Below are 11,423 nucleotides of genomic sequence, written 5' to 3' on the forward strand. Positions count from 1 at the left end.
CCCCCCTACCCCCACCCCACCCCCAGTGCAAGTCCAGAGAGGAACTGGAGCCTCGGTGTCAGCAGCGGGAACAATAAGCTGAAGTCAGGGTCCTTGAGAATGTGCAACAAAGCTGGCTCGCTGGGAAGGGAGACCTTTAACTTCCAGAAACTACACGCGTCCCATCCACGCACTGCCCACACGCCAGGAGAGAGCCCCAGGGTCATGTGGCCTTTTAGGTGGTCCCAGGTTTGTTGAGGGCAGAAAACCCCCAGGCTTGCACGCACATAATAGTGCAGGAGTCACCAAAGCTGCACAGCTGCAAGTCCCTTTCTCTCTGCAAGTCCAGCATTTGTCATGCAACCTTCTCTCTCACCTGAATGACAGAGCTTGGGGAGGCCCTGAAGGGGGCGGGCCCAGACTGGTGAGACCAGTGCCAGCCAGCCCTATCTGCCCCCTGCCCCCAACACCTCCAGCTGATTCACAGGGAGCCACGGCTTCTTATCAGGGCCCGCCAGCCAGGCACCAGCACACATCCCTGCCGGCCGCACCTTCCTCCCAGAGCAGGCCTTTGTCTCTGGCTCCAAACTGGCTGCGGGAAATGGGGCGCAAGGGAGGGGTGGGGGTGCCACAGGGCCCTGGAGGCACTGCAAGGGGCCTCCTCACCTGATGCCACAGGATACTCACCTAGAGACAAGCAAGGTGGAAAGGAACTTGAGAGGTCATCCACCACCCACCCACCCACCCACCCACCCGCTCTGGCTGAGCAAGCTGAGGCCCAGAGAGGGAATGGGACTTGTCCAAGGTCACACAGCAAGCTGGAGGTAGAGGCTTGGCTGGAGCCCCGGCTTTGCTATTCTAGGCTGTTGCTGTGCCATGCACCTGAGCAAGTAGCTGCACTTTTCTGGTGCTCAGCGTCCTCACCAACAAAATGGATTCAGCACTCAGATCTTGAGGATACAAGTCCAAGATGGGAAAGTGTTCTGACAAAGTAAGAGTGCCCCCCTGGAGTGGGAAGCCCTTCTCCTCTTAACCTAAGCAGAGGGGAAGCTTAAGGAACCAAGTGGAGGGGAACAGAAAAGAAGGGAGAAGGGAGCCATCAAGAGCTGTTTTACTGTCAGGCCCAGGAAGTGGGTGGGGTGGGGGAGTCAAGCTGAGGGGTAGACGATGCCAGGCTAGGGGCTGCAAAAGAAGGGCCTCCTGGGCTGGGGGTGGGGTGGAGGGACTGAGGCTGGAGCTCAGATTTTAAAAGCAGGATGTTTGGCTGCGGCCTCTCCTCTCAAATAAACAATCCACAATCTTATTCAAAACAGAGGGTCACTGCTGGGGGAAAGCTGGATCACCTTATTTCCATATCCCCTCCCCAGGGACAAGCCACCAGCCCTGCTGAGGGGTGGGATGGGAAGCAGCGGCAAGGACCTGGCTGGGAAGCAGCTGTCCTTGGCCCAGAGGTCACCTGGGGGAGCCCCCATCTTGCTGGATGTGTGGGGCCAGAGTCTTGTCAACTGACACCCTCCCTTGGCTCCATCCTGACCAGAGGTACCCAGATTCTCGGCCTGAGAGCCAGAAGGGGGCCCTGAGAACAAAATCTAGTCCCTTAAGAAAAATGAGGCTCAGATAGTGAGGCAACTACCCCGGTCACACAGGAACAGGGGGATGAAATCGACACCCGGACTCCCTGTCCAGTGCACTCCAGCGTCAACAGCAAAAAGACTCATCCCATTTTCTCGGGTGATCTGGACCACTCCTTCTTCACTTCCTTGGAGTCATTTGTCCCATAGAGCATTCATACTGGGTCCTGGCCAGTATTTATGGAAAAGGGACGCTGTTCTAGGCTCGGGGCGCAGCCAGCTGTGAACAAGACTCAGGCCCTACTTCAAAGCGCTCACGTAGACTTCCACTGGTAACAAGCTGCTTTTTGTTATTCGACAAATATTCGCCACACTTCTGGTCCTCCGAGCACTGAACGAGCACGGAACCAGACGCCAGGGACGGAGGTGGCTGAGGCAGCGCGGCCCTGCCCACAGCCTGGACTCGCCGGTCCTGGGCTCACACTCCTGTTGCCTTTCAGGTGTCCGGCATCTTCCCCGTCCAAGGAGGCTGGGAAGCCGGGGAAGTCTCGGCTCTCCTGCATGCTCCCACATGGCCTGACCCGAGGCAGGCCGAAGAGCATCCACTCAGAAACTGGGAGTGGACTATTTACCAAATGCCTCCCTTCCTCTGGCAGGAAGTCGCTCCCAGCACGGTGGTTTTTATTTTTTATTTTTTTTTTCCAACTCTTTCTGGGCTCGTGGTTTGGAAATAGCCAAGGGTTGTGAGTTACGAGATCCGGGCCCTCTCCTGCACGGCTGCTGGGAGAGAAAACGGATACAGCCTTTCCGGAGGGCACCCTGGTCCTAGTATGCATGGCCTTTGACCTAGCAGTCCCACTTCTAGGAATTTATCCTAAGGAAGTCACCAGCGATGCACGCAGAGATGTATGCGTGAGGATGCGCACCAAGAAAGCACAAGAGTTTGTGACAGTTAAAACCTAAATGTCTAGGCCCCTGGGGGTTTGGTAAGTAAATATGGCACATCCGTGAGATGGCATAACTAAGAAGCCATTAAAAATCACACAGAGTATTTGTTGAATTGAGGAAATGTTCTCACTATTGCTAAGAGAAAGAAAGGGAGCTCCAAACGGTTATACGTACTTTTAATAGTGCCTTCCTTTCATTTGGCAATATAGATGCATATAGCTGATTTCTAGTTCCCACTTTTTTTGTTAAGAAAGAGGATGACAAGAAAATTAATATTCTAAGCTAACTAAAAAATAAAAATGATTTTCTTTCAGGGTGGAAGAGTTAAGGGTAATTTGTTTTTCTTTTGTGCTTTTCTTGTTTTCTAAATGTTCTGCATTGATCATGTATTACTTTCAAAAAAAAAAAAAAGAAAGAGGAAATGCTATTGGTGTGGGCCTTTACTCCTTCACTAACTGGCGGTATTAACAAGTCTTTTAATGTCTTTGGGAACCTCCTTTACACATTTGTATGATGAGGAAGGACATCAGTGAGATTGACAGCTAGGAAGATAACACCTGCATAGGTGTTAGTGTACATCATCTCATTTCAGTCGCAAAAGCCCCTTCAGGTAGATACCCATTTTACAGATGCAGAAACTGACTCCATGCCAGCCCAGAGGTCTCTGGTCAGCATCCACCCCCAACACCAGCCACCCCAAGTCAATTAGTGGGAACGGCTCAGTAGAGCCCTGAGAGAAAACTGCCCACTACAGAGCCACCGACCCTTCTAACAAGCAAACTCTCAGGTGCTACATTCTCACTGCAAACTGCAGGGGATTCTCAAAATCCCATGGGAATAAGGCACTGTAGGGTCTCTGGCTAGTAGATGCATCCAGTCATTCCTCAGCCTTCCCTGTGCAGCTACCACATCCAGATCAGGGGTGACTTACGGAAGTACCAGTTACGACCTGGTTTGGGAACTGAGGCCCAAAGAGGAAAAGGTCACACAGCCAGGGTGTGGCCTACCACATGCTGACCATGGAGGGGCAGCCCCTCTGAAATGCCAGGCCTCCAGGTGGGGGAATCCAAGGAAAAGACTTCCAGGACTAAAGCTTCAGGCAAGAGCTCAGTAAAAGCACCCAAGCCCAGAAGCGAAGCCAGGTCTCAGGCCAGGGATCCCGGTGGGAAGTCCGAAGCAAAGGCCATGTCCTCTGACCCACAGGGCTTCATAAATAAGGGATACCGACTGTGGCCAGGGTCAGAAATACCAATGGTGACCCTGAGAGCCAAGAGCTGCATCAGGAGAGGGCAGAAAGCCAACCAGCCACCCCTTCCCTGGGGGAAGGGTCAACCAGCAAGAGCCCTATGGCTGGGTGCCATTCCTGTGGCTGCCAATTACTGTCCAGGGGCTGGCTGCACACCCCATGGGGCCCCAAGACCACAAACATCAGTGCTGCAGAACCCTATGCAGGGTCTCCCGGCCTGGAGACACCCGGGGGGAGGGGCCTGCCTAACACCACCAGACACACCCTCCTCCGGGGCAGCGCCTCCTAAACCATCTTCAGGGATCGGAGGAAACCCCCGGAAAGAACCTGCCCCTTTATTGACAGCTACTACAGTGGGAACTACAGTAACTTCTCCCCCACCCCCACCCCTGCCTCAATTCTGTGGCCCTTACAAAGACCTTTCTGCTAGGGGGTAAAGTTTCCAGGTGCCCCAAGTGGCTTGGAGGGGAACTCTCGAAGGGTGTGACATGGGTGGGATTACAAGGACTTCACCCTTAATGCCCGGAGAAGGGGCGCTGGATCAGGGCCACAGAGGACACTGACACCCTTCGGGGTGAGCTGAGAACGTGGAGAAGGGCGTCCCTGGGGGGTGAGGAGCCCCAGGGTCATCCCTGTATGTGTGCCCTGGCTGTGAGCCCAAAGCTGCTCAAGCTGCCCTCAGAATCCCAGGCTGGGGGCTGAAGGGTCACCAGATATAAGTGACTGCTAACTGGATAGCAGGGTGTGGGGTGAACTGCACAAGGATGGGAGAGAGCCTCTGCTCCCTTGGAAAGTTGTGGGGAAACAGGACCACCTCTCCTGGAATCTGGCCCCCTCTTCTCTCTCAGAGACCCCTCATCCCAATTCAGAGATCTGAGACACCTACCGATTCTCCCAGTGGGGAACCCGAGCAGCGAGCAGCCTCGCCTGGTACGGGTCCACCCCCATCCATGCCTCAGGACACTCTTACAGAGGACCCCAGAGGGACAGGCGGCATCGGAATCTCTTGGGGCACTTGTTCAAAATGTACATTCCTGCCCTGGCCGGTTTGGCTCAGTGGATAGAGCGTCAGCCTGCAGACAGAAGGGTCCCAGGTTTGATTCCGGTCAAAGACACATGCCCGGGTTGCAGGCTTGATCCCCAGTAGGGCGTGTGCAGGAGGCAGCCGATCAATGATTCTCTCTCATTACTGATGTTTCTATCTCTCTCTCCCTCTCCCTTCCTCTCTGCAATCAATTTTTTAAAAAAATTAAAATTAAAAACAAATACTAAAATCTAAACTCTCCCTTAATTCTTAAAAAAAAAAAAAAAAGTACATTCCTACTGGATTTCCATAGCGGTGATGAGTGCATACCACTGAGAATACACCAAAAAGCACCAAACTATACACTTTAAAATGGTGAATTCTATGTTATGTGAATTTAACCTCAATTTTAAAATTGCCCTCAAAGCGTCCTCTGCTAGGCCCTGCCCTGAAGATTCTGATTTAGGGGCCTGAGCATTTGCACTTAATACATGGTTCCTGTCCAGGACTGGAAACCTTCAACCCTAGATTCTCGTTTCCCACAGTACTGGGCCTGAAAGTTACACATCCCCATTTTGCAGATGGGAAAACTGAGGTCCAGAGCAGGAAAAGGACCCAAAGCTCCTGCAGGATCCTAATGAAATTCCAGTAATCCTTCCCTAAGAGAGTCCCTGTGAGGCAAAGCCCCTTGGCCAGCATGGGGAGGTGTGGATCGACCTTCTGGCAGATGAGGTGGGGAGGGGACCCCTTTCTCTCAGACTCCCTGCACAGGGCAAAGACATCCACCATCTCGCCACTTGGGACCTGAGGAACCAGAAGGCAAAAGGAGATGGAGATTTTTTTATTATTGTTATTTTTTAAATACGAATTATTTCCAGCCGGAAGGCAGAGGGATGAGGGCCATTGGAGGCCTCCGGCCGCCGGCACCCAGCCAGCCTCGTAAATGTCTGGCAGCTGGAGGGAGACTCAGCTCATTGCTATCGAAATGAGCTCGTTACTGCTAATTTCCTTGGCTCACCAACTGATGTATCCAGTGTGTTCCTGAATCTCCAAAGACAAGTTTCCTACGCCACCCTCAAGGGATCTGCCAAGAATCATGGAGTGTAGGCGGAACTTCAGGGTGGCCTCAGTTTCCCCAACCAAAGTGTGGGCAGAAGAAAAGGGAGCAAAGACAGTTCATTCAACTGTAGCTGAGTCAACTGCACTTGGTTCAGGTTAACTTTTCCCCACTGGGCTGTTCATTTCTATGGGTGAAAGGGGAGATGACAGGACAGTACAATCTCACTGTTGCCACTAAGAATAACCCCCACCACTTATCAAGCTCCCACCATGTCCCTGGACACTACGAGGCACTTTGCATATATTATCTCTTTTCATTTACACAACAAACTGGCAAACAGGACATTTTTATCACTCGCATTTACAGAAACCAAGACTCAGAGAGTTCAAGGAACTTGCCCAGTTGCACAGCGAGTGAAGGGCAAGGCCTTCCTCTAAAGCCAGTTCTTTACGAAGCAAGGAAGAAAAAGAGGCCCAACGTAGCAGGGACCATGCCCACCCTGTAAGCACACACAATCTAGGCAGCATATGTGAGGGCTCCTCCTTAGTGGGAGTTCAGAGAGGAGGGCAAATACCCACTTGCCACCCCAAGCTGGAGCAACCAGAGAAGGCTTCCTGGAGGAGCCATCCCATTCATGCCCAGGGCTGCCAAAGCTTAAAGGAGGGAGTGGTTAACGCCACCCATGATGGGTGTCCACCTTCCTGGGCCAGGCCCGGGCAGGAAGCAACACAGCCCAGAGGAGTGGTCAGGGAGGACCGAAGGAGCCAGAGTCACTGCCTGCCCCGGGCAGAGTCCTCCTCCCAGTCTGGGCTCATCTTCCCACCTGGGAGGCCAGGTGTTCAGCTGATGAGCTACTAAGTCAGCCCTGGTCAATCCATAGGCCGGACTAGAATGAAGCCATCAAAAACAATGTTTATGAAGAGTGTTAACGACATGGGGAAATATTTATGTAATGCTGAGGGGGAAAGGCAGGATACAAATTGTATTTTTTTAACAGAAATAAAAAAGTTAAACAGAGTAAGCCAAAATGTTAACAGTGGTTCTCTCTAGATGGTAGGATTATGGGAGTTTCCTCCTTGCATCTCTCTGCACTTTTCTATGCTTTCCAAATTTCCCATAATGAGCCATATGCTTCGTTGAGAAACTAAGGCAAATAGGTAGGTGTATTTTACACTAGCCAAAGTGATGCCACTGCTAGAGTCCTCTCTCTCTCCAAGGGTCCTAAGCCCTGCACACCTGCATCCCCGAGCAGCTCCCGTTGGCCTGCCCTACCAGCTGTGCAGAGAACGAGGGAGCTGCACTGGGAGACAGACGGTCTGGGTAAGGCTCTCTCTCCAGGGGGTCCTAGGAGTGGCAATCTGAGGCCTCGGGAAGATGGACACACAGGACACATGTTCACTGGCCACCTCTAGTGACTGGAAGGCTGCTGGGTTGAACGATCCACACCTGAGTTCTATCTGCAGCCAGATGAGATCCCTAACTCCCCATAGGTGATATAGGACCAAGAGAGGGATGCCTGTGAATGTAATGCATGGACAAAAATATGCTGCATAACTATTCCCAGCATCCACTGTCCATGACCTTGCTCAAATGAGGTGCCCACAAGGCTGCCGAAGTGTCTGGCCTATTTCGCCATTTCGACCCATCCAGCTGAACCTGTTGTCTGGCGCCCAGTGTAGCCACACCCACCCGGCCCCTCGGAGAGGATTAATGGTAGGAATGCTCCCTAGACAAAGCAGAGCTGTTTGTGAACATTGGGAAGCCTGGGGGTGGAACACGGAAAAGTGGTTCCAGTAAGATGTTAGGTGAGAAGGGCAGAAAGGAAAATGTTATCTTCTATGCCACTGCCTTGAGACAACGTGAAAATACGACGGAGACAAGACCCTGAAGGACAGGGAGAAAGCTGAGCACGGCCGTCAGTATGGAATGAGCACTTTTTTTCTATTTTCTGAACTTCCTGGATCACCGTGACACTCGTTTCATGCACTGTTTTCATGGGAGTGACATGAACAGATAGATTTATAAAAGTGGCCCGTGTGTGCCATCACTCTTATCCCATCCTCGCACGGCACACATCCATCTGGGCCCTCCACATTCACTTGTGTCCAACTTTCCTTGGCTCATTGGTCCAATCTGTCCCACAAGAATGAGAGCCCCCTAAGGGCAGGGTCTGTGTCCCCAGCTGGTGTAAAGTAGCCTCTCATTGTATATTTTCAACAGAAGTGAATACGAGGCGTTAAAAACCCATTCCCCTTAAAAACAAAACAAAACGAACAAAAAAAACCCATCCTCCTTTTGCAAGATGAAGACAGTTCTATGAATGGATGGTGGTGATGGTTGCACCACAATGTGACTGTACTTGATGCCCATGAGCTGTACGCTTAGGTTAAAGTGGTAAATGTTGTTTTGTGTATTTTATCACAATTTTCTTTAAAAAGCAATTCTTTTAATACCCAAAGAGCAAGTACCCCGCCTCCCCCCTCCTCCTCTTCCCCAGCCCCTTGGCCTCCTTCTGGGCCAGGGTCCCTTTCAGAAGGCGGGAGGCTTCGCTCCTCGCTTCCGTGTTTATCCGGTGGAGTTCTGGGAAGCGGAGACTCAGCCCAGGCTGGCCGGGGCCTGGCTCCAAGGCTCCGGGTTTGCCACAGGGGCCTTTTTCCACCTACCCAGGCCCAGAGCTGGCACTGCACAACATCCTGGCTCACTCGCTTTTTTTCTTCCCTCAAGTCATTATAAACCGATTTACCTTTGGGCTGCACAGGGCCTAGGCTCCAGGCAAACAAACGTAGAAGAGGAGCAGCAGGCATGGGGAACTCGACTGGAGACAAGAGGGTAAGGAGGAAAGATGGGATCCCATTCTCATTAAATCCTTCCGTTTTCCTCCAATTCAATTCCCATTTTCCAAGTGCCTCCCCATGCCAGGCACCACCTTCAGACATGGACAAGTACCAAGGTAGCAATGCCGGGGGCCAGCAGACCCCTTCGCAGGAATGAACTGCGATCGCAGAGTTTATGCCATCAGTCAGTGGAGGACAGAGAGGCCAGCTCCGCTGGGAGGGTCAGAGCAGGCTCAGTGAGGAGGAGACAGGAGCTGGACCTGCAGAAGAGAGCCTAGCATGCTGGCAGTGTGGGACAGGACCTGGTGCCAGGCTGAACTGGCTCCTGCCATGGGAGGATGCTGAATTGGAGAGGGTGACAAAAGGGCTCCCTGCTTCTCCCGAGCACATTCCTGGGCCCAAGCCAGGGCGGGGGCTCCGCGTACTTTCCAGGTGCCAGAGGTTCGCTCTTGGTCTCTGGTGGACTCCTTCCCACATTCGTGAACAATGAGGCCCCTGGTAGTCTGGGCCAGTGATTCTTGGCCCTGGTTGCATGTTAGATTCACCTGCGGAGCTTTAAAAAACTACTGAGGGGAGGAGGGGGTTGTCCAACAGAGGCTCTAATTTCATTAGTCGGGGGGTGCTCAGGCATCAGTAATTTTCAAAGCTGCCCTCTGCTTTCAGGCAGCACCTTAGTGAGGCCCTGCAGAGAACTACCTCCAAAACCTTTTGTTAGTGCTGTACCCATCAGGGTCGAAAAACAGAAGCTTTAGTGTCAGCCCCAAATTGAGTATGAATCTTGGTTCTCCACCACTTACAATTAAGTGCCTTAGGTAGGATTGTCAGGTAAAATACAAGATGCCCAGTTAAAATCTGAGTTTCAGATAAACAGTGAGAAACTTTTTAATGTATATCCCAAATGCTGAATGGGACATACTTAAATTTGTTGTTGTTTATCTGAATTTCAAATATAACTGGAATCCTGTAATTTTATTTGCTAAATCTGGCAACCCTAGACTTAGGGCTGATTACTTAACTTCTCCAAGTCTCAACTGCCCCATCTGTCTCAGGAAAATAACCCAGGTGAAAGCAAGCAGTGAGCTGTTTGGCATTAAGCCAACCTTCAGAGGGTGGAAGTTACCTTTTCCTTCCTTCCTTCTCAGAACCTCGTTTCAGTAAAGATTTTCTTTTTCTTTCTTTTAAAAATATAATATGTATATATATTTAATATATTTTTATTGATTTCAGAGAGGCAGGGAGAAGGAAAGAGATAGAAACATCAATGATGAGAGAGAATCATTGATCAGCTGCCTCCTGCATGCCCCACACTGGGGATCGAGCCCACAACCCCGGCATGTGCCCTGATCAGGAATCAAACCGTGACCTCCTGGTTCATAGGTCAATGCTCAACCACTAAACGTTGCAGGCTGGGCAAGATTTTATTTTTCATTATGAAAAATTTTAAGTATACACCCAAAATTAGCAGGAATGAACTGCTATCCTTAATACATGGTTCCTGTCCAGAATATTTATATTCTTTTAAATATAAATATTTTTATATTTAAAAGAATAGTAAAAATAAAACTCCTATATAAATCCATGTAGTGGATGCTGTTACATGCCCCAACCAGGTCCCCTTTAGCCCCTAGGAGGTCAGGCTGCCACTGGTTCACAGATGCCCTTTATGGGAGAATTGTCCTGGGTCAGGTAGCTCCCCCGCCCTGACCACCATCAACATGGGAACAAAAGGCTGACCCTTGCCTTAACGTGTGACCAACTCTGGAGTGCAGTTCCCGCCCCAGAGCTCCCTGCGGATCAGGCTGAGGCTGGACTCCAGCTGAGACCAAATGCTTGCTGCCCCGTCCTGCTTCCCTCACTCGCTTCTCCTGCAAACAACCCCCCCCCCCCAATAAATCACATGCATCCAAATCTGCACCTCAGACTCTGCTTTTAAGAACTCAACCTAATTAACGTTCACTCATTTAACAATCACATGGATGGCTTCATTTAGCCCCTGTAGTTAGTTATTTGCCTGTTTGTTTGGCTGAAGTACGTACCTCATACCATCTCCCCCTACATCCATCATTACACATCTCTAAAAAAATATGGGCAGTTAGGTTTTGACTTCCTTCCCTGGTTTTCCTCCCAAAGGGGAAGGCTCTTGTGAGGGAAAAAGTCATAGCTCCCATCAATGACAAGGAACAGGGACCAGAAGCCAACCAGGTGGGCACAAGACCATCCACTCTGGCTCCAGCCCAGCCCTGGACTATGGCGTGGCTTTGGTGGCCAGCAGGCCCTGTCACCCCAGGTCCCACCTCTTTTGTGTGGATCAAGAGCCCTCAGACCATGTCCCAGCATCCTCTTGGGGATGCTGCCAGGGTCTAAGTGTCTCTCTATCCTTCAAGAGGGGGATGATGTGGAAAGGCCAACCCAGTCTTGGCTATCCACTGGCCAAAGGCCCTGCCCGCCCTTCTGCCTGGACCCTGGGCAGTCGCACCAACCAGGAGGCATAGCTGCAAGGGCCCACACTCTCCATGCCAAAGAGCCTGCTATGGCAGGAGGCACCACAGATTGGGGGAAAGGGCACACCAACCTGTTATGATTATAATGCAATACAGATAATATAAAAATAACCATTTTGAAGTGTACAGTTCAGTGGCATTAAGTACACTCACAGTGTTGTACAGACCTCCCCACTGCCTAGTTCATCACCCCAACGAAAACCCTGTGCTCATCAGTAATCTTCCCCTTCACACCCGCTTTTAGTTCCTTCACTTGCTAC

The 11,423-nt window shown here is 51.2% G+C and overlaps 1 protein-coding gene across 1 annotated transcript in view; it reads right to left on the bottom strand.

Moving 5' to 3' along the window:
• SMAD6 (SMAD family member 6) overlaps positions 1-11,423 on the bottom strand; it is a 78,950-nt gene that overhangs the window by 37,415 nt on the left and 30,112 nt on the right. The window lies entirely within an intron of this gene.

Source organism: Myotis lucifugus, unplaced genomic scaffold, assembly GCF_000147115.1.
Source record: "Myotis lucifugus unplaced genomic scaffold, Myoluc2.0 scaffold_115, whole genome shotgun sequence".
NCBI lineage: Eukaryota > Metazoa > Chordata > Mammalia > Chiroptera > Vespertilionidae > Myotis > Myotis lucifugus.